Here is a 24,056-nt window from a genome sequence, read left to right as displayed (position 1 = left end):
TGTGGTACAATGGAGAAGGGAATGGCAAACCACTTCAGGATTCTTGCCTTGAAAACCCCAGGAACAGATTGAAAGGCAAAATGATAGGATACTAAAAGAGGAACTCCCCAGGTCAGTAGGTGCCCAATATGCTACTGGAGATCAGTGGAGAAATAACTCCAGAAAGAATGAAGGGATGGAGCCAAAGCAAAAACAATACCCAGTTGTGGACTGGTGATAGAAGCAAAGTCCGATGCTATAAAGAACAATATTGCATAGGAACCTGGAATGTTAGGTTCATGAATCAAGGCAAATTGGAAGTGGTCAAACAGGAGATGGCAAGAGTGAACATCGACATTCTAGGAATCAGAGAACTAAAATGGACTGGGATGGGTGAATTTAAGTCAGATGACCATTATATCTACTACTGTGGGCAGGAATCCCTTAGAAGAAATGGAGTAGCCATTATAGTCAACAAACAAGTCCTAAATGCAGTACTGGGATGCAATCTCAAAAACGACAGAATGATCTCTGTTCGTTTCCAAGGCAAACCATTCAATATCACGGTCATCCAAGTCTATGCCCCAACCAGTAACACTGAAGAAGCTGAAGTTGAATGGTTCTATGAAGATCTACAAGGCCTTTAAGAACTAACACCCGAAAAAGATGTCCTTTTCATTATAGGGGACTGGAATGCAAAAGTAGGAAGTCAAGAAACACCTGGAGTAACAGGCAAATTTGGGCTTGGAATATGGAATGAAGCAGGGGAAGGCTAATAGAGTTTTGCCAAGGGAACACACTGGTCATAACAAACACCCTCTTCCAACAACACAAGAGAAGACTCTACACATGGACATCACCAGATGGTCAACACTGAAATCAGACTGATTATATTCTTTGCAGCCAAAGATGGAGAAGCTCTATACAGTCAGCAAAAACAAGACCGGGAGCTGACTGTGGCTCAGATTTTGAGCTTCTTATCACCAAATTCAGACTTAAATTGAAGAAAGCAGGCAAAACCACTAGACTATTCAGGTAGGACCTAAATCAAATCCCTTATGATTATACAGTGGAAGCAAGAAATAAATTTAAGGGACTAGGTCTGATAGATAGAGTGCCTGATGAATTATGGACCTATGTTTGTGATATTGTACAGGAGACAGGGATCAAAACCAACCCCAAGGAAAAGAAATGTAAAAAAGCAAAATGGCTGTCTAGGGAGGGCTTACAAATAGCTGTGAAAAGAAGAGAAGCAAAAAACAAAGGAGGAAAGGGAAGATATAAGCATCTGAATGCAGAGTTCCAAAGAATAGCAAGGAGAGATAAGAAAGCCTTACTCAGTTATCAATGCAAAGAAATAGAGGAAAAGAACAGAATGGGAAAGACTAGAGATCTCTTCAAGAAAATTAGAGATACCAAGGGAATATTTCATGCAAAGATGGGCTCGATAAAGGGCAGAAATGGTAGGGACCTAACAGAAGCAGAAGATATTAAGAAGAGATGGCAAGAATACACAGAAGAACTGTACAAATAAGATTTTCACGACCCAGATAATCACGATGGTGTGATCACTCACCTAGAGCCAGACAACCTGGAATGTGAAGTCAAGTGGGCCTTAGAAAACATCATTATGAACAAAACTAGTGGAGGTGATGGAATTCAGTTGAGCTATTTCAAATTCTGAAAGATGATGCTGTGAAAGAGCTTCACTCAATATGTCAGCAAATTTGGAAAACTCAGCAGTGACCACAGGACTGGAAAAGGTCAGTTTTCATTCCAGTCCCAAAGAAAGGCACTGCCAAAGAATGCTCAAACTACCACACTATTGCACTCATATCACATGCTAGTAAAGCAATGTTCAAAATTCTCCAAGCCAGGCTTCAGCAATATGTGAACTGTGAACTTCCAGATGTTCAAGCTGGATTTAGAAAAGGCAGGGGAACCAGAGATCAAACTGCCAACATCTGCCTAATCATCAAAAAAGCAAGAGAGTTCCAGAAAAACATCTATTTCTGCTTTATTGACTATGCCAAAGCCTTTGACTCTGTGGATCACAATGAACTGTGGAAAATTCTGAAACCGAAGGGAATCCCAGACCACCTGACCTGCCTCTTGAGAAACCTATATGCAGGTTAGGAAGCAACAGTTAGAACTGAACATGGAACAAAAGACTGGTTCCAAATAGGAAAAGGAGTACATCAAGGCTGTATATTGTCACCCTGCTTATTTAACTTCTATGCAGAGTACATCATGAGAAACGCTGGGCTGGAAGAAACACAATCTGGAATCAAGATTGCTGGGAGACATATCAATAACCTCAGGTATGCAGATGACACCACCCTTATGGTTGAAGGTGAAGAGGAACTAAAAAAGCCTCTTTACGTAACTGAAAGAGGAGAGTGAAAAAGTTGGCTTAAAGCTCAACGTTCAGAAAACGAAGTTCTGGTCCCATCACTTCATGGTAAGTAGATGGGGAAACAGTAGAAACAGTGTCAGACTTTATTTTGGGGGCTCCAAAATCACTGCAGATGGTGATTGCAGCCATGAAATTAAAAGATGCTTATTCTTTGAAAGGAAAGTTATGACCAATCTAGATGGCATTTTGAAAATCAGAGACATTACTTTGCCAATAAAGGTCCATCTAGTCAAGACTATGGTTTTTCCTATGGTTATATATGGATGTGAGAGTTGGACTATGAAGAAAGCTCAGCACTGAAGAAGTGATTCTTTTGAACTGTGGTGTTGGAGAAGACTCTTGACAGTCTCTTGGACTGCAAGGAGATCCAACCAGTCCATTCTACAGCAGATCAGTCCTGAGTGTTCTTTGGGAGGACTGATGCTAAAGCTGAAATTCCAAAACTTTGGCCATCTCATGTGAAGAGTTGACTCATTGGAAAAGACTCTGATGCTGGGAGGCATTGAGGGCAGGAGGAAAAGGGGACGACAGAGGATGAATTGACTTGATGGCATCACTGACTTGATGGACATGAGTTTGGGTAAACCCCAGGCATTGGTGATATACCAGGAGGCCTGGCATGCTGCAATTCATGGGGTCACAAAGAGTTAGACACGAGTGAGCGACTGAACTGAACTGAGTAATAATACAGAGAATGTGTGTGTACTTTACCCAGGTTCCTTTAATGGAACATTTGCAAAAGCTACAATAGAATACGGCAGCTGGATATTGGCATTGATACATACACCAGTTTTCTTTCGAGTTCCCCATTTGTGCATGTGTGTGTGTTTAGTTTCTTACACAGCTTCATCTGTAGGTTGGTTATCCACCATCACAAGTATGGTAAATATCTTTGTCCCCACAAAGATCCTTTGTATGGCCTTTTCATAAAACTATAGCTTCCTTCCCCACCACCTCTCCTTCTACCATGTCTGCTGCTGCTGCTGCTGAGTAGCTTCAGTCGTGTCCAATTCTGTGCGACCCCACAGACAGCAGCCTACTAGGCTCCCCCATCCCTGGGATTCTCCAGGCAAGAACACTAACCCTTGGTAACTGCTGATCTTGTCTCTATAAACTTCTTGATTTAATAATATTGATAATGACAAAAGCTAGATTGTTTCTTCAGTCTGTTCACCAAGAAGGTAGAGAGTTTATAGGCTAGATGCTATGGTGTATTTAAGTGGAGCATTCGTTCAGGTCCATGGTGGCTGATGCTAGAAAAATTTTGGACACAGCACTCCTCATGGCAACTTGTGCCACAGACAACTGACAGTAAAAATGAATCTGAAGCCTGGTAAATTGTGGAGTCCAAACACACGTAATATCATTGTTTAAGCATATATACCCCTGAAGAAAGAACCATTTTAACTTGAATTACAGGGAATTCACTTGTCCACCATAGATTTGTTGTACTGTTGACATCCTGGTAGTTCCACCATATGCATGAGGGACAGTGATGGCTATTGCGGCCAGTCATCTTAATTAAGTTGATCCGTCAGCTTTCAACAGAGTGACCCCCATGCTTCCACGATAGAGGTTCCAATAACATCAAGAATAAGTGAGTTTGTCAGAGCCTCAAATCTCTTGGGAAACCCACCTGTTTAGCCAAGCATAACCACAATGGTGAGGGTAAGCACTGTATGTAAGCTCATACCTTTTAAGTTTCAGGTACTTTGGGGCCAAAAACTTCTTCAAATAATTTAGCCTCTTCTATTTTTTTAAGTGGAAATGATTATTTATTAAATTTATATGATTAGTTTCAAGGAAAATAAACCTTTTTTTCATTTTAAAGTTTTTCTTTAAATTAACTTAATTGGAGGATAATCACTTTACAATATTGTGATGGTTTTTGCCATACATTGACATGAATCAGCCACAGGTGCACGTGTGTCCCTCCATCCAGAAACCTCTCCTATCTCCTTTCCCATCCCATCCCTCTGGGTTGTCCCAGAGCACCAGGTTTGAGTGCTCTGCTTCATGCATTGAACTTGCACTGGTCATCTGTTTTACATAAGGTAATATACATGTTTCAGTGCTATTCTCTCAAATTATCCCATCCTCACCATCTCCCAGAGTCCAAACTTCTGTTCTTCACATCTGTGTCTCTTTTGTTGCCTGGCATATAGGATTGTCTTTACCATCTTTTCAAATTCCATATATATGCAACGATACATGGTATGGGTGTTTCACTTTCTGACTTATTTCATTCTGCATAATAGGCTCTGGTTTCATGCACCCCATTAAAACGGACTCAAATGTGTTCCTTTTTATAGCTGAGTAATGTTCCATTCATGGCAAATAGATGGAAAAACAATGAAAACAGCGAGAGACTTTATTTTTGGGGGTCCTAAATTCCCTGCAGATGATGACTGCAGCCATGAAATTAAAAGATGCTTGCTCCTTGGAAGAAAAGCTATGACCAACCTAGAGAGCATATTAAGAAGCACAGACATTGCTTCGCTGACCAAGGTCTGTCTAGTCAAAGCAATGGTATTTCCAGTAGCCATGTATGGATGTGAGAGTTGGACTATAAAGAAAGCTGAGCAATGAAGAATTGATGCTTTTGAACTGTGGTCTTGAAGAAGACTCTTGAGAATCTCTTGGACTGCAAGGATATCCAACCAGTCAATCCTAAAGGAAATCATTCCTTAATATTCATTGGAAAGACTGATGCTGAAGCTAAAACTCCAACACCCTGGCCACCTGTTGTGAAAAAATGACTCCTTGGAAAAATCCCTGATGCTGGGAAGGATTGAATGGCATTTGATGAGATGATTGAATGGCATCACTGACTCAATGGCCATGAGTTTGGCAAGCTCTGGGAGTTTGTGATGGACAGGGAAGCCTGGTGTGCTGTAGTCCATGGGGTCACAAAGAGTCGGACACTACTGAGTGACTGAAATGAATATTTCATTGTGTTTATGTACCACAACTTCCTTATCCATTCATCTGCCAATGAACATCTAGGTTGCTTCCATGTCTTAGCTATTGTAAACAGTGCTGCAATGAACATTGGGGTGCACGTGTCTCTTTCAATTCTGGTTTCCTCGGTGTGTATGCCCATCAGTGGGATTGCTGGGTTGTATGGCAGTTCTAGTCCCAGTATTTTTAAGGAATCTCCACGTTGTTCTCCATAGTGACTGTACCAATTTGCATTTGCACCAGCAGTGTAAGAGGGTTCCCTTTTCTCCACACCCTCACCAGCATTTACTGTTTGTAGACTTTTGGATAGCAGCCATTCTCACGGGCGTGAGATGATACCTACCCTCTTCTTTTTGAACGAGTATATTACAGAGGAAGTGTCTTCATTCCTCTGTGTAACGGTGGCATGCATTGTGTACCCATGTGCAGTAGCAGTATTCATGTTCTCCCATCATTTCATAACTTTTGGATACATTGACTGTAACAGCAGTAGTGAAAGTGGGAACAATAACAGTGGCAATGTATGTTATGTCATGAGATTTTTCAGCACAGCTGTCATCGAGCTCAGAAGTTTTTAGCTCTAAAGATATATCTGTGTTCCTCCTATGCTTCTTCTGCGATCAATGCAAATAAATAGAGAAAAAGAACAGAATGGGAAAGACTAGAGATCTCTTCAAGAAAATTGGAGATACCAAGGGAACATTTCAGGCAAAGATGGGCTCGATAAAGGACAGAAATGGTATGGACCTAACAGAAGCAGAAGATGTTAAGAAGAGGTGGCAAGAATACACAGAAGAACTGTACAAATAAGATCTGCACGACCCAGATAATCACGATGGTGTGATCACTCACCTAGAGCCAGACATCCTGGAATGTGAAGTCAAGTGGGCCTTAGAAAGCATCACTACGAACAAAGCTAGTGGAGGTGATGGAATTCCAGTTGAGCTATTTCAGATCCTGAAAGAGATAGTGTAAAAGTGCTGCACTCAATATGCCAGCAAATTTGGAAAACTCAGCAGTGGCCACAGGACTGGAAAAGGTCAGTTTTCATTCCAATCCCAAAGAAAGGCAATGCCAAAGAATGTTCAAACTATCGCACAATTGATCTCATCTCTCATGCTAGTAAAGTAATATTCAAAATTCTCCAAGCCAAGCTTCAGCAATACATAAACCGTGAACTTCCTGATGTTCAAGCTCATTTTAGAAAAGGCAGAGGAACCAGAGATCAAATTGCCAACATCCGCTGGATCATGGAAAAAGGAAGAGAGTTCCAGAAAAACATCTATTTTTGCCTTATAGGCTATGCCAAAGCCTTTGACTGTGTGGATCACAGTAAACTGTGGAAAATTCTGAAAGAGATGGGAATACCAGACTACCTAACCTGCCTCTTGAGAAATCTGTATGCAGGTCAGGAAGCAACAGTTAGAACTGAACATGGAACAACACACTGGTTCCAAATAGGAAAAGGAGTACATCAAGGCTGAATATTGTCATCCTACTTATTTAATGTATATGCAGAGTACATCATGAGAAATGCTGGACTGGAAAAAACACAAGCTGGAATCAAGATTGCCAGGAGAAATATCAATAACCTCAGATATGCAGATGACACCACCCTTATGGCAGAAAGTGAAGAGAAACTAAAAAGCCTCTTGATGAAAGTGAAAGAGGAGAGTGAAAAGTTGGCTTAAAGCTCAACATTCAGAAAACGAAGATCATGGCATCCGGTCCCATCACTTCATGGGAAATAGATGGGGAAACAGTGGAAACAGTGTCAGACTTTATTTTTTTGGCTGCAAAATCACTGCAGATGGTGATTGCAGCCATGAAATTAAAAGATGTTTACTCCTTGGAAGAAAAGTTAGCATATTCAAAAGCAGAGACATTACTTTGCCAACTAAGGTCCGTCTAGGCAAGGCTATGGTTTTTCCTGTGGTCATGTATGGATGTGAGAGTTGAACTGTGAAGAAGGCTGAGCGCCAAAGAATTGATGCTTTTGAACTGTGGTGTTGGAGAAGACTCCTGAGAGTCCCTTGGACTGCAAGGATATCCAACCAATCCATTCTGAAGGAGATCAGCCCTGGGATTTTGTTGGAAGGAATGATGCTAAAGCTGAAACTCCAGTACTTTGGCCACCTTATGCGAAGAGTTGACTCAACGGAAAAGACTCTGATGCTGGGAGGGATTGGGGGCAGGAGGAGAAGGGGACGACAGAGGATGAGATGGCTGGATGGCATCACTGACTCGATGGATGTGAGTCTGAGTGAACTCCGGGAGTTGGTGATGGACAGGGAGGCCTGGCGTGCTGTAATTCATGGGGTCGCAAAGAGTTGGACACGACTGAGTGACTGAAGTGAACTGAACTGATGCTATCAAACACTGAGAGAAATCAGGGCTGGTAGCTCCATTATCAGCAAGCACATTGAGATTTAGGGAAATGTCAAGGGAGGTAGTTCTGGGAAAACTTTCCTTGCTAATTTGGATAGGTGTTCAGAATCTTAATGTATGGGTGGCCTTATGTATGCCCTACGGTGGTGATAATTCAGCATACTAGAAACATATATCAATAAAGAATTTAGGCTAATAGAGGGCTTCATTAGCATATGTTCATATTTAATACTGACTTTTATCTGCTTGTGTTGACTAATTTTGTTCTGATTAGTTAACCTAGAAGTTATTTCAATTTTAAAATGTTCTTTTATTCCATCACTATTTTGATTCTATAAACCTGCCATTAGTCAATGTTATGTTAAACAAATAATCTTAAGATTTAGTAAAGGATGAGTTTATTTGGGTGGGCTTCCCTGTTGGCTCAGATGGTAAGGAATTTGCCTTCAATGCATAGCACTAAAATAACAGGCCAGACTTGTGCTAGGATTGATTTCTTTTTAAATTTTCTTTGTGAAGAACTGTAAACTCATTATACTATACAGCAGACATTGTATAGTGTGATAACATGAAAAAATATTTCTAAAGGAGTCAGCTAGATTAGAGGCTTCCCTTGTAGCTCAGTTGGTAAAGAATCTGCCTGCAATGCAGTAGACCTGGGTTCGAATCCTGGGTCGGGGTGATCCCCTGGAAAAGGAAATGGCAACCCACTCCAGTAGTCTTGCCTGGAGAATCCCATGGACAGAGGCGCCTGGCAGGCTATAGTCCATGGAGTCGCTATAGTCAGATATGACTTAGCAACTAAACCACCAACCACCTACTAGATTAGAATTTAACCCTCTGAAAACCTTCAATTCCCCATGTAATTTTTATTTAGCTTGATTTCAATGATGGTAGACTTCTTTGAAGCTACAGAAACTGAAATCATAAAAGGAAAGAGGGTGGTTGGTGGAATAAGAGAGATGGTATTTAAGGGTACATGCTTGCAACTAGTAGATAAATAAGTCCTGGAGATCCAATATACAGTACAATGATTATAAGCAATAACGCTGTATTAAAAACATTAAACTTGATAAGAGACTAGATTCTAAGTATTCCCAGCACTAAAAGAAATGGTAATCATGTGGCATGACAGATGTGTTAGCTAACATTATTGTGGTGATCGTATTGCAATATAAATATATCAAATCATTATGTTGTACACCTCATACTACGCAATAGTGAAGTGAAGTGAAAGTCACTCAGTTGTGTCCGATTTTTTGCGGCCCCGTGGACTATAGCCCACCAGGCTCCTCTGTCCATGGAATTCTCCAGGCAAGAGTACTGGAGTGGGTAGCCAATCCGTTCTCCAGGGGATCTTTCTGACCTAGGGATTGAACTCCAGTGTCCTGTGTTGCAGGTAAATTCTTTACAGAGTAAGCCACCAGGGAAACCCAACTTACACAATGTTGTATGTCAAATATAACTCAATTAAAAAAGGAGCACTTTTATTAAAAAATATATAAATAAGAACATGTCAAAAAGACAAAAGCTAGTACTAGTTGAAATTTTCTTTATTGCTATCCAGATATTTGAACCTAAATTATAGGATCTAAAAATAGGCATATTGAACAGTTAAACAAATCAGTTAAATGAATATCAAAATAATGCAAAAAGACAAGCATTACATAAAATAATGGCCAGATGTATCCATCACTTTGAATTTCCTTTCACTGAACTATACTTCTATTCTGCTATAAGGAAAGAAATCCTGAAGCACTGTGAGGTGAATTAGGGTATAATGATTAAACTCTGAGACACTACATCCTACAGTTATAAAGATGCATGTTTCTGAGATTTTCCTGTTTTGCTCCATAGGGTACCAGACTCATGGAATTGACTGACTTGGGATTTTGTTAGAGATAAATAAGTAAAGAGGAAGGGGGAATTGCAGCACCTGACCTCTGAGAACTGACATGTCTCATAACTGAGAAATAAAGAGAAAGCCAGTGAGACACTGGCAGATGACGGCAGGGAGGATGACTACCCACCAGCAAAACAGCAGGAAGGATATAGTTGTGTTAGAGAAGGGTTTCACTGAAGAAAATCCCAACAGAAATGGGTGGAACCCCTGTTCTGGGCAGTCAGTGAGATACTGAATGATGAGATGTGCAACTGCATCAGCACATGGCAGATGTTGTCAGTCTTCTTAAAGCATGCTTTGTGGTCAAGTCTCATTGATAATAGGAGCTGCATCATCCTGCTGTGGAAAAGGCTTCAGACGGTATTGTTGATGGTACTATACATTTGCATAGAACAGGAAATGTTATAGAATAAAAGGGTGTATTGTTATAAGAAGGTGAACAACAGCTTGCTAATCCTTAAGACACCTGGATAAAGCACCACCTTTGTTTCTCAGCATTGCATTTTTTTTTTTTTATCAAATCAGAGTACTAGAGGCAAATAACAAGTTTATTCTTTCTCTGAATGGATGACCTGAGAAAAGAAGGTAATTAGGCATAAATAAACATCACTCCTAATTCATTCCTTGTCTTCTTTCTGATATTATAGACCTGGGGAATATAGAGTTCTACTTCCTGGTATGGATAGAAAGCAGTGGCACAAAGACAGAAATATAGATCAATGGAATAAAATAGAAAGCCCAGAGATAAATCCACACACCTATGGACAACTTATCTTTGACACAGGAGCCAAGAATATACAATGGATTAAAGACAATCTCTTTAACAAGTGGTGCTGGGAAAACTGGTCAACCACTTGTAAAAGCATGAAACTAGAACACTTTCTAACACCATATACAAAAATAAACTCAAAATGGATTAAAGATCTAAATGTACGACCAGAAGCTATAAAACTCCTAGAAGAGAACATAGGCAAAACACTCTCCGACATACATCACAACAGGATCCTCTATGACCCACCTCCCAGAATATTGGAAATAAAAGCAAAAATAAACAAATGGGGACCTAATTAAACTCAAAAGCTTCTGCACAATAAAAGAAACCATAGGCAAGGTGAAAAGACAGCCTTCAGAATGGGAGAAAATAATAGCAAATGAAGCAACTGACAAACAACTAATCTCAAAACTATACAAGCAACTCCTATAGCTCAATTCCAGAAAAATAAATGACCCAATCAAAAAATGGGCCAAAGAACTAAATAGACATTTCTCCAAAGAAGACATACGGATGGCTAACAAACACATGAAAAGATGCTCAACATCACTCATTATCAGAGAAATGCAAATCAAAACCACAATGAGGTACCATTTCACGCCAGTCAGAATGGCTGCGATCCAAAAGTCTACAAGCAATAAATGCTGGAGAGGATGGGGAGAAAAGGGAACCCTCTTACACTGTTGGTGGGAATGCACACTAGTACAGCCACTATGGAGAACAGTGTGGAGATTCCTTAAAAAACTGGAAATAGAACTGCCTTATGACCCAGCAATCCCACTTCTGGGCATACACACCGAGGAAACAAGAATTGAAGGAGACACGTGTACCCCAATGTTCATCGCAGCACTGTTTATAATAGCCAGGACATGGAAGCAACCTAGATGTCCATCAGCAGATGAATGGATAAGAAAGCTGGTGGTACATATACACAATGGAGTATTACTCAGCCATTAAAAAGAATACATTTGAATCAGTTCTAATGAGGTGGATGAAACTGGAGCCGATTATACACAGTGAAGTAAGCCAGAAAGAAAAACACCGATACAGTATACTAACGCATATATATGGAATTTAGAAAGATGGTAACGATAACCCTGTATGTGAGACAGCAAAGGAGAAACAGATGTATAGAACAGTCTTTTGAACTCTGTGGGAGAGGGAGAGGGTGAAATGATATGGGAGAATGGCATTGAAACATGTATAATATCATATATGAAACGAGTCACCAGTCCAGGTTCAATGCATGATACTGAATGCTTGGGGCTGGTGCACTGAGACGACCCAGAGGGATGGTATGGGGAGGGAGGAGGGAGGGGGGTTCAGAATGGGGAACACGTGTATACCTGTGGCGGAGACATGTTGATGTATGGCAAAATCAATACAATATTGTAAAGTAATTAGCCTCCAATTAAAATAAATAAATTTATTTAAAAAATAAAGAAAGCCAATATCACATTCCTTGCAGGTGTTTTCTTTTAAAATAGTACCCTGAAGTGTAAGGATACTTCTCTGACTTGTCCAGAACAAAGTTAAATTTTAGCCTAACTGAGGAAAAGACTGTAGACCTCTTATTGCATTCTGAAGGATGAACATCAAATACTGTAAGTTTATATTCCTAGAGAAAATGTAGAAAATAGTTAGATATATTATTTCTTATCCTAAATGCAACTCTCACCCTTTTAAGCATTTTGGTTTTGTAATCTCTGATTTATGATCTTTGATGTCATCATCTTTGATTGTCATTGTTTTGGAATTCCACAAACCATGCCCATATAGGATGGCAAACTTAATGTGTGTGTTCTGACTGCTCCACTGACCCTGTCTCTTGTTCTCTTGCTCCTTGGTCTTCCTTTTTTTCTGAGACATGACAGCATTAAAACTAGGCTAATTAATAATTCTATTCTGGCCTCAGTTCAGTTCAGTTGCTCAGTCATGTCTGACTCTCTGTGACCATATGGACTGCAGCACGTCAGGCTTCCCTGTCCTCCACCAACTCCTGGAGCTTGCTCAAACTCATGTCCATCAAGTCGGTGATACCATCCAACCATCTCATCCTCTGTTGTCCCCTTCTCCTCCTGCCTTCAGTCTTTTCCAGCATCAGGGTCTTTTCCAGTAAGTTAGTTCTTCACATCAGGTGGCCAAAGTATTGGAGTTTCAGCTTCAGCATCAGTCCTTCCAATGAATATTCAGGACTGATTTCCATCAGGATTGACTGGTCTCAGTTCAAGTGAAAGGACATCTCTCACTTTAAATCAAAAGCTAGACGTGATTATGTTTACTGAGGAAGACATATTGAAAGCCAAAATAGGCCAAACCTTGCGTCTTGCACCAAACAGCAAAGTTGTGGATGCAAAGCAAGTTCTTGAGGGAAATTGAAAGTTCTATTCCAGTGAACACATGAATGATGATAAAGCAAAACAGCCTTATGTAGAAAGTTTAAGTGTTCTTCACAGAATATCAAACCAGCCACAATGTTCCCTTAAGCAAAAACCTTATCCAGAGTAAAACCCTAACTCTTTTCAGTCCTCTGAAGGCTGAAGAGAGTTGAGGAAGCTGAAGAGAGATAGCTTAAAGCTATCAGAGGTTGGTCATGAGGTTTAAGGAAAGAAACCATCTCCAAAAAACTACAAGGCGAAGCAACAAATGTTTATGTAGAAACTGCAGTAAGTTATTCAGAAAATCTAGCTAAGATAATGAAATTGGCTACATGAAATAACAGATTTTCAGTGTAGAAAAAATAGCTTTATATTGGAAGAAGATGCCATCTAAGACTTTCTCTTTTTTGCCTTTTTTTTTTTTTTAATTTTTTACTTTATTTTACTTTACAATACTGTATTGGTTTTGCCATAGATCAACATGAATCTGCCACGGGTATACACATGTTCCCCATCCTGAACCCCCCTCCCACCTCCCTCCCCATACCATCCCTCTGGGTCATCCCAGTGCACCAGCCCCAAGCATCCTGTATCCTGCATCAAACCTAGACTGGTGATTCGTTTCTTATATGATATTATACATGTTTCAATGCCATTCTCCCAAATCATCCCACCCTCTCCCTCTCCCACAGAGTCCAAAAGACTGTTCTATACATCTGTGTCTCTTTTGCTGTCTCACATACAGGGTTATCGTTACCATCTTTCTAAATTCCATATATATGCGTTAGTATACTGTATTGGTGTTTTTCTTTCTGGCTTACTTCACTCTGTATGATCGGCTCTAGTTTCATCCACCTCATTAGAACTGATTCAAATGTATTCTTTTTAATGGCTGAGTAATACTCCATTGTGTATATGTACCACCAGCTTTCTTATCCATTCATCTGCTGATGGACATCTAGGTTGCTTCCATGACCTGGTTATTATAAACAGTGTTGCGATGAACATTGGGGTACATGTGTCTCCTTCAATTCTTGTTTCCTCGGTGTGTATGCCCAGCAGTGGGATTGCTGGGTCATAAGGCAGTTCTATTTCCAGTTTTTTAAGGAATCTCCACACTGTTCTCCATAGTGGCTGTGCTAGTTTGCATTCCCACCAACAGTGTAAGAGGGTTCCCTTTTCTCCCCATCCTCTCCAGCATTTATTGCTTGTAGACTTTTGGATCGCAGCCATTCTGACTGGTGTGAAATGGTACCTCATTGTGGTTTTGATTTGCATTTCTCTGATAATGAGTAATGTTGAGCATCTTTTCATGTGTTTGTTAGCCATCTGTATGTCTTCCATCTAGAACTTTCATAGCTGGAGTGGAGACGCTAATGCCTGACTTCAAAATCTCGAGGATGGGAAGGGCTAATGCAGCTAGTGACTTTGTTGTACATGTACCATCATGAAAATCTTGTGGTGCTTAAGAACTATGCTTAAGTTACTCTGTACAGAGTACAAAAACAAGAAATTATGACCCATCATCAGGAGAAAAATTATGAAACTAATACAAAAGGATTTCAAAAGAGTTATCATAACTATGTTCCATAAAGATATAGAGGGGACTGAAACAAGGAGAAACAGAAGATGATAAAATACAATGGCATGTGATTCAAAGTAGCTGGGGGATGAGAGATGGGAGAGCCACACCAAAGAGAGCTGCAAGAGATGCAATTTCATCAAAGCCAAAAGTTCAATAAAAATGAGGGAGTGAAAGAAATATTCAAAAAGAGGTTAAGGACTTAGATGACTGATAGTGTGTGAGTTCTGAGGGGCATATTGATGCTTGCTTAGAATTCTCATCTTTGTGGGAAAAACTTTGTGATATAATTATTTTCCGGTTTGTGAATCACCCGCCCAGTAGGTATGGGTTTTGATTTTATCACAAATGCACTCTTCTTATGTGTTTTTATGAGAGGAGGTGAGCTTTAGTCCTTCTAACTGTGCCATCTTATCTCCAACCTCATATTCTCATGTTAGAATAAAGAATCTGTTTATGAAATCTTCAAAATTCCAATCCATCTCATAGACTTTGTAAGAAATACTTACTTTTTTTCTTCAGTGTTTAGACAAAATGTTTCCCTCAAAAACATAATATTGAAACAGTCTTCGTTTGAACAGTGAGATACTAAGATAGAATGTTGACCACACCAATGATATGGTTATTCTCAGTGCTAAAACTAGAATTGTATTTGCTCATAAACTGAGATTTGAAAGTTTTTTATAGGTGTGTACTGATATATCAGTATGATTTTAATTGGCATTTTTCTAATGGTTCAGTTCAGTTCAGTTCAGTTCAGTTGCTCAGTCGTGTCCAACTCTTTGCGACCCCATGAATTGCAGCACACCAGGCCTCTCTGTCCATCACCAACTCCCGGAGTTCACCCAGACTCGCATCCATCGAGTCAGTGATGCCATTCAGCCATCTCATCCTCTGTCGTTCCCTTTTCCTCCTGCCCCTAGTCCCTCCCAGTATCAGAGTCTTTTCCAATGAGTCAACTCTTTGCATGAGGTGGCCAAGTACTGGAGTTTCAGCTTTAGTATCATTCCTTCCAAAGAAATCCCAGGGTTGATATCCTTCAGAATGGACTGGTTGGATCTCCTTGCAGTCCAAGGGACTCTCAAGAGTCTTCTCCAACACCACAGTTCAAAAGCATCAATTCTTCGGCACTCAGCCTTCACAGTCCAACTCTCTGAATATCTTTAAATGTACTTCTATTTATATATATATTTGGTAAAATACCTGTTCATGTATTTTGCCCATTTTCTAATTGATATGTTATCTATTAATATATACTGTCAATGTTTGAAAATCTTTTATTTGAAATAGTAGGTATTTTTTCATATGCATGGTTTCAAATATATTTTCCACCTATAGCTTTTCTTTTAATCCTCTTAATATGAGCTTTGACAGGAAAAAAAAATTTTATTTTTGGTGAATTTCAAGTTATCAGTTTTGTTTTTTTTTTTCCTTTTGTGAATTATGTTTTGAATGTCATGTTTAAGACCTCTTTATTTAGCACCAAGTCCCCAAAAGTATCTTCTATTTTTGTTTTTAAAGCCTGATAGCTTTACATTTTATACTAAAATCTGTGATATGTATTGGACTATTTATTGTATAAAATGTGGCATTTAGCCTGATACTCTATTTTTCTAAGTGTATACATATGTCTGTTTGTTCCATCATCATCATTTGTTGAAAAAGCCACCCTTCCTTCATTGAATTACTCCTGGAATTTTATCAAAATAAGTTTAGCCTATTTCTGTGGGTCTGTTTCTAGGTTCTTTAATAAGCTTCAGTGATCTATGTCTGTCCCCTTGCCAATATCACACCTCCTCAATTGACTATATAGTAAACCTTAACGTCAGTAAGAATGATTCCTCCCAGTTTACTCTTCTTTTTTTAAATTGTTTTAGCTATTTGAAGCCCTAAGCCTTTCCATATAAATTTTAGAATAAATTTTTCTATCTCTAAAAAAAACCTTGCTGAAGACTTTTATGGGAGTTGCATTAAACATATAAATTAACTTGGGGAGAGTTGATATCTTTAGTGCACTGCATTTTCCAATATATGTACAGCATATGTCTATTTAATCTTCTTTAATTTCTTTCATAGTATTTTATAGCTTCTAGCATACAGAATCTGTCTGTACATGTTTGGGTGGATTTGTATCACAGCTTTCATTTGCTTCAAAGTTATTATAAATGATGTTATATGAATGGAATATTTTTGACTTTACATTTTAGATAGCTTCTACCATATGCAATGTAAAGAAGACATAGGGTAAAAGACAAGAAGGAAATGAGAAACGCTACAAGTGGGAAGATCAATAATAGGAATCTTGTAACACTCTAAGTAAGAGATTATTATGGCCTCTGTTCCATTTGTAGTAGCAGAAGTAGAGATAAATTGATTTTAGTCTCAGCATGTTGAAATGCTTATGAAATATCTAGATAATTAAAATCATGATTTGGAATTTAGAGAGACAACATAAGTGAAGATGTAACATTGAATGTCATTGGCATTTATAGAGTAGTTGAAATTCTGTGTGTATACTTCTGCTTGTGGAGAATAGACAAAAACCAAAAACCAAGAAATTGATCATAGTAGGATTTATATTCAAAAAAAAGAAAAAGAAAATGACCAGTCTGTAAAAGAGGCACCAGCCAAGGAGCTTAAACAGGAGTGTTATGGCATGAAGGATGAACCAGAGGAAATCGATAGCCAGAGGAGATCACAGCAGCCAGGGAAATAATTTCCGAAAGTAGTGAGCAAAGCCGACTTCCTTAGAGAGTGTAGTGACGAGTCGCAATGCTCTTACAGGGCAGTCCTGATGTTGATGGCGTTCAGAAGTTAAGACTGCAGGTCTAGTTCTGTCACTTCCTTGCTGTGTGACCTTGGCAAACTGCTTCTTCTTTCCCGATCTTACCGTCCCTATTTTCAAGTGAGAAAAATAGCTGTACTATTTTAGAAGTTTTTATGAAGCTCAAAATTGTTTAACACAGGTAAAGTGCTCAGAATAATGCTAGGCATACAGTAAATGGTTAAAAAGTACATTGTTATTGTGAAATTGTTAAGTGATAACTTGAGAACATAAACCCTTCTCAGAATAAGATGTAGACAAGTTCACTCTGTGACCCTGATAGGAACAAGATAAGTACAAGGTCCTTTATGTCTATAAAAATAACAAGCCTTCTTCTAACCAAAATCAGTGATTACTTCTTGTTTATTAAGAATAACTCTAGTCCCTTTTTAGTTCTCCCATCTCCTGGATAATAATCAAGATATTAAATATTCAAATTGAATCTGCTCCTTAACAGATCTAATCCAGGCCTCCAATTCCTTAATTTCTCTTTATAACCATCCAGGAAAATTTAAAACCCTGTAAAAAGCTGTTCCAAACTTCCCCTTACTGAGAAATCCCCACATTTCCTTAATTAAGTTATTTCTTATTGCAGCAGATTAATTGAAACTAAATTTATTTCACTACGATTGTGTTTCTAAAGATTTTTACTAGTGAACATCAATATTATCATAATTACTATCATAATCATCATTATTCAGCAATATATACCCTTAACCTAACATCATATTTTGTGTCAGAAAGTGCTCCAAAATATTTGATGAATAAGTGAAGAAAGCAAGCAATGGGCAATTAGGATACACTTGGCTTCAAGTAGGGTAGTCTCAGTAGTAGAAAGGCAAATTGAACTTGCAGTATGCTGGAACATTTTCATATGAGAAAAAGAAAAAGATAGTGAGGATTGGAGGTCCATGACTGTCCATCTGCTAACTACACTCACTCTCCCTCAGTTATTTGCTTGTGTGGGGTAAGAATATAATACAGAGATATTAGAGATTGTTATTGAGGTATGTCCTGTTGAGAATATTAGACAATTAACTTTCAATTAAAAGGACCTCAACATCACATGACTTTAGAGATTATTGACCTCTTTTTTCAGATATTATTTTTCTTCTGTTGATATAGACTGTCCTGTGATACTATGGCTGTTGGCACCCAATTATTTTGAGTCCTCCTTTCATAATATGGGCTTCCTAGGTGGCTCAGTGGTAAAGAATCTGCCTCCCAATGCAAGAGACACAAGAGACACGGATTTGATCCCTGGGTCAGAAAGATCCCTTGGAGGAGGAAATAAAAACCCACTCCAGTATTCTTGCCTGGAGAACCCCATGGACAGAGGAGCCCGGCCGGCTACATAGGGTTTAATTTTATCTTCTCCTGGAAATCAGAAAATCAGGTTTGGTCAGCATTACAGAGAAAAATGCCTGAGTATTCGTGTGTGATTTTATAGTTTTGATTCAAGCTCATTTTTCGGTACCTTGGATCTTGAAAGAGTTCCAAATAAGAATTTATTCTACATGTCTAACAGTTATACAGTTTGAAAAGGAGAGATTAAGTTAACTTCAGAGGCTCATCAAAACTCACAATAAATGAAATTATTAAATTGAAATTGATTAATCCTAATGGATCACAGGAAAATCAAGAGATTCCAGAAAACCATCTACTTTCCCTTCATTGACTACATGAAAGCCTTTATGTGGATCAAAACAAGCTGCAGAAAATTCTTAAAGAGGTAGGATCATCAGTCCACCTTGCTTGTCTCCTCAGAAACTTGTATGCAGGTCAAGAAGCAGCAGTTAGAACTGGACATGGAACAATGGACAGGTTCCAAATCAGGAAAGGAGTACATCAGGGCTATATATTGCCACCTTGCTTATTTAACTTATATGCAGAATACATTATGTGAAATGCTGGACTGGATGAACCACAAGCTGGAATCAAGATTGCAGGGAGAAATATCAGTAACATCAGATATGCAGACGACACCAACCTTATGGCAGAAAGCAAAGAGGAACTAAAATGCCTCTTGATGAAAGTGAAAGAGCAGAGTGAAAAAGTTGGCTTAAAACTCAACATTCAATAAACTAAGGTCATGGCATCCAGTTCTATCGCTTCATGGCAAATATATGGGGAAACAATGGAAACAGTAACAGATATTATTATCTTGGGCTCCAAAATCACTGCAGATGGTGACTGCAGCCATGAACTTAAAAGACATTCCTTGGAAGAAAAGCTGTGACTAACCTACATGGTGTATTAAAAAGCAGAGACATTACTTTGCCAACAAAGGTCCATATAGTCAAAGCTGTGGTCTTTCTAATAGTTATGTATGTATGTGAGAGTTGGACCATAAATAAGACTGAGCACCAAAGAATTGATGCTTTTGAAGTGTGGTGCTGGAGAAGAGTCTTGAGAGTCCCTTGGACTGAAGGAGATGCAACCACTCAATCCTAAAGGAAATCAGTGCTGAATATTCATTGGAAGGACTGATGCTGAAGCTGAAGCTCCAATACTTTGGCCACCTGATGAGAAGAGCCGACTAATTGGAAAAGACCTTGATGCTGGGAAAAATAGAAAGCAGGAAGAGGAGGGGATGACAGAGGATAAGATGATTGGATGGAATCACTGACTCAATGAATGTGAATTTGAACAAACTCTGAAAGATGGCGAAAGACAGGGAAGGTTGGTGTGTTGCAGTCCATGGGGTCAAAAAGAGTTGGACATGACTGAGTGACTGACAGCAATGGTCTTCTTACATTAAGAAAGTAAGAAAGTTTCTTTTTTCAGTTTCTTTATCTGTAAAATAAGTATATACATAACCATTTAATAATGTTATGGTGAGAATTAAAAACAATATATTAAATAAAATGTATCGTGTGGTGTTACTGCCACTTAGTAGACTCTCAGTACATGTTAACTGCTTTCTCTTTTCTGCCTAAAAAGTGACCAAGCTGTAGTTATGGAGTCAGTGCTCAGCTCATTAAGCCGTGTTTACATCACACATTAAATATTTAAGCTGGTAACTTTCTTTAATGCAATAGAATCTAAAGGATTTCCACAAGCATTTAGACAGAGTGTTATTTAAAAGTCAATCCCTGCTTCAAAGATCAACTTACCGTATTAAAAAATTTTTGCTCTAGTTTTTCTGAGCTTCAGAACTAGATTTAATTGATGACATATATATGTGCCTAACTGGAAAATGTACTCTTGCTACAGATACTAGTAAATGAAATTTTGTACATATTTGTAATCTAAACAAACTTTTGCTTAAAACATTGGTCCTCAAAAAGTCTGATTTATAGATTTTGTGAGAAGTGATGGTTTGCATATTTTTTTATTGTTTTTCTATGACAAATATAGAAGTTTCTATTTGATTCAGGTATATATTTCATATTTTTCAATTAAAACCAGCACTTTTAAAGCTTCTTTTTTGAGCAAAGGCAACATAATAAACTATTTTTATTCTTTCGCTTGAAGGCAGGTTATTCTCTTTGCTTAAATTGTTCAATCACTCTTTAGAACCATCCGGCATTCTGCCTGTTTCTTCTGCCTAAAACAAGCAGTCAATTTTAATTAACTTGGTTCACAGAAGTCTCTGGCATTTGTGGAAACTGGGCACACAGCCAATCCTCAAAACACCGCTGATCAATTTGCCTAGAAAGAAGTAAAGAAATGGAAGATATTGGCTTTGAAGCACTTTGAATGTTATTCTAAAACTGAACAGCTAGAAATCCAAAATTAAAATGTAAAAACAACTTTAACTCAAGTAAAATATAATACCATATTTAAAAATTATTAAAAGATTTAGTAATTATCTGGAAAATTTTTTATTGTGAATAAATGATGAGTGATTAAAACCCTAATTTTTATTACTTTAATGAATATTATTTATTGAATACTACTAAATAAATAAATGGTATTCCCTTGGTTTTAATGCAACAGTTTTGGAGGGAAGTGGAAGAGATTTGTCAATCTTCTTAGACTGACTCTGTGAGGAATCATTAACCTGTTAGAGTTATACATTGTGTTTCAAAGGATTATAACATTTACTATGATATTGTCTCTGAAGTATAAACCTCTTGATATTTAAAACAGTCAGCTTCTTTTATAAAGCAAGATATACATGAATAACAAAACAGATGTCTGTGGATATACATTATTTTTCTATTCTCCCCCAGATAAAAATTACACATAGCCTTTCAAATATTTTCAGTGGGTCCATCTTAGAAAGGATACCTTTTCTCAATCTATCCAATATGCCTCTCTCTTTTTAAAAATTTTTTAATTGAAGGATAATTGCTTTACAGAATTTTGTGGTTTTCTGTCATACATCAACAAGAATCAGCCGTAGGTATACACATGGCCCCTCCCTTCCCAACCTCCCTCCCTTCTCCCCCTTCACCCCACCCTTCAGCCTGTCACAGAGCCCCTGAGTTTCCTGAGTCATATAGCAAATTCCCATTGGCTATCTATTTTACATATGGTATTGTAAATTTCTATGTTACTTTCTCCATACATCTCCCCTTCTCCCTCCCCTCCTCCCACTGTGTCCCATATGTCTGTTCTCTATGTCTGTTTCTCCATTTGTGCCCTGAAAACAAATTCATCAGTGCCATCTCTTCAGATTCCGTATATATGTGTCAGTATATGATATTTATGTTTCTCTTTCTGACTTACTTCACCCTGTATAATGGGCTCTATTTTCATCCACCTCATTAAAAACAGATTAAAAAACATTAATTTTAAGGCTGAGCAGTATTCCATTGTGTATATGTACCACAGCATCTTTATCCATTCATCTGTCAATGGGCATCTAGGTGGCTTCCATGTTCTAGCTGTTGTAAATAGTGCTGCAGTGAACACTGAGCTGCATATGTCTTTTTCAGTTTGATTTCCTCAAGGTATATGCCTAGGAGTGGGGTTGCTTGATCATCAGGTGGTTTTATTCCTAGCTTTTTAAGGAGTCTCCTTGCCATCTTCCATAATGACTGTATTAGTTTACATTCCCACCAGCAATGAATGAGTGTTCCCTTTTCTTCACATCCTCTCCAGCATTTATTGTTTGTAGACATTTTGATGATGGCCATTCTAACTGGCATGAGATGATACCTCATTGTATTTTGATTTGCATTTCTCTAATAATGAGTAAACTAGACTCTGGGAAACAGACTCTTGGAGGGCATAAACAGAACGTTGTGTGTACCAGGACTCAGGAGAAGGGAGCAATGATCCCGCGAGAGACTGACCCAGACTTGCCTGGGAGTGTCCAGGAGTCTCCAGTGGAGGCGTGGGTTGATGGTGGCCTGCTGCAGGGTTGGGGGCAATGAGCATAGCAGTACATGCATGGAATCTTTTGAAGGAGGTCACCATTATCTTCATTTCCTCCACCATAGTTTCAGTTCAGTTCAGTTCAGTCACTCAGTCGTGTCCAACTCTTCGCAACCGCATGAATTGCAGTATGCCAGGCCTCCCTGTGCATCACCAACTCCCAGTTTATCCAACTCATGTGCATCGAGTCAGTGATGCCATCCAGCCATCTCATCCTCTGTCATCCTCTTCTACTGCCCCCAATCCCTCCCAGCATCAGGGTCTTTTCCAATGAGTCAACTCTACACATGAGGTGGCCAAAGTATTGGAGTTTCAGCTTTAGCATCATTCTCTCCAATAAACACCCAGGAATGATCTCCTTTAGAATGGACTGGTTGCATTTCCCTGCAGTCCAAGGGACTCTCAAGAGTCTTCTCCAACACCACAGTTCAAAAGCATCAATTCTTCGGCACTCAGCTTTCCTCACAGTCCAACTCTCACATCCATACATGACCATTGGAAAAACAATAGCCGGAACCAGATGGACCTTTGTTGGCAAAGTAATGTCTCTGCTTTTGAATACGCTATCTAGGTTGGTCATAACTTTCCTTCCAAGGAGTAAGCGTCTTTAAATTTCCTGGCTGCAGTCACCATCTGCAGTGATTTTGGAGCCTAGAAAACTAAAGCCAGCCACTGTTTCCACTGTTTGCCCATCTATTTCCCATGAAGTGACGGGACCAGATGCCACGATCTTTGTTTTCTGAATGTTGAGCTTTAGGCCAACTTTTTCACTCTCCTCTTTCACTTTCATCAAGAGGCTCTTTAGTTCTTCATTTTCTGCCATAAGTGTTGTGTCATCTGCATATCTGAAGTTATTGAGATTTCTCCCGGCAATCTTGATTCCAGCTTGTGCTTCCTGAGCCCAGCATTTCTCATGATGTACTCTGCATATAAGTTAAAAAAGCAGGGTGACAATATACAGCCTCGATGTACTCCTTTTCCTATTTGGAACCTGTCTTTTGTTCCATGTCCAGTTCGAACTTGCGTCCTGACCTGCATACAGGTTTCTCAAGAGGCAGGTCAGGTCGTCTGGTATTCCCATCTCTTTCAGAATTTTCCACAGTTTCTTGTGATCCACACAGTCAAAGGCTTTGGCATAGTCAATGAAGCAGAAATAGACATTTACAATTGTTATGTCTTCTTCTTGGATTGATCCCTTGATCATTATGTAGTGTCCTTCTTTGTCTCTTATATTGTTCTTTATTTTAAAGTCTATTTTGTCTGAAATCAGGATTGCTGCTCCAGCTTTCTTTTGGTTTCCTTTCACATGGAATATCTTTTACTATCCTTTTATTTCAGTCTGTGTGTGTCTCTAGGTCTGAAGTGGGTCTCCTATAGGCAGCATATATGTGTGTCTTGTTTTTGTATACATTCAGTCAGTCCGTATCTTTTGGTTGGTACATTGAATCCATTTACATTTAAGGTAATTATTGATACATATGTTCCAACTGGCATCTGCTTGATTGTTTTGGATTTGTTTTTGTAA

This window comes from Budorcas taxicolor, chromosome 5 (genome assembly GCF_023091745.1).
Source record: "Budorcas taxicolor isolate Tak-1 chromosome 5, Takin1.1, whole genome shotgun sequence".
NCBI classification, from domain to species: Eukaryota; Metazoa; Chordata; class Mammalia; order Artiodactyla; family Bovidae; genus Budorcas; species Budorcas taxicolor.
This window is presented reverse-complemented; position numbering follows the sequence as displayed.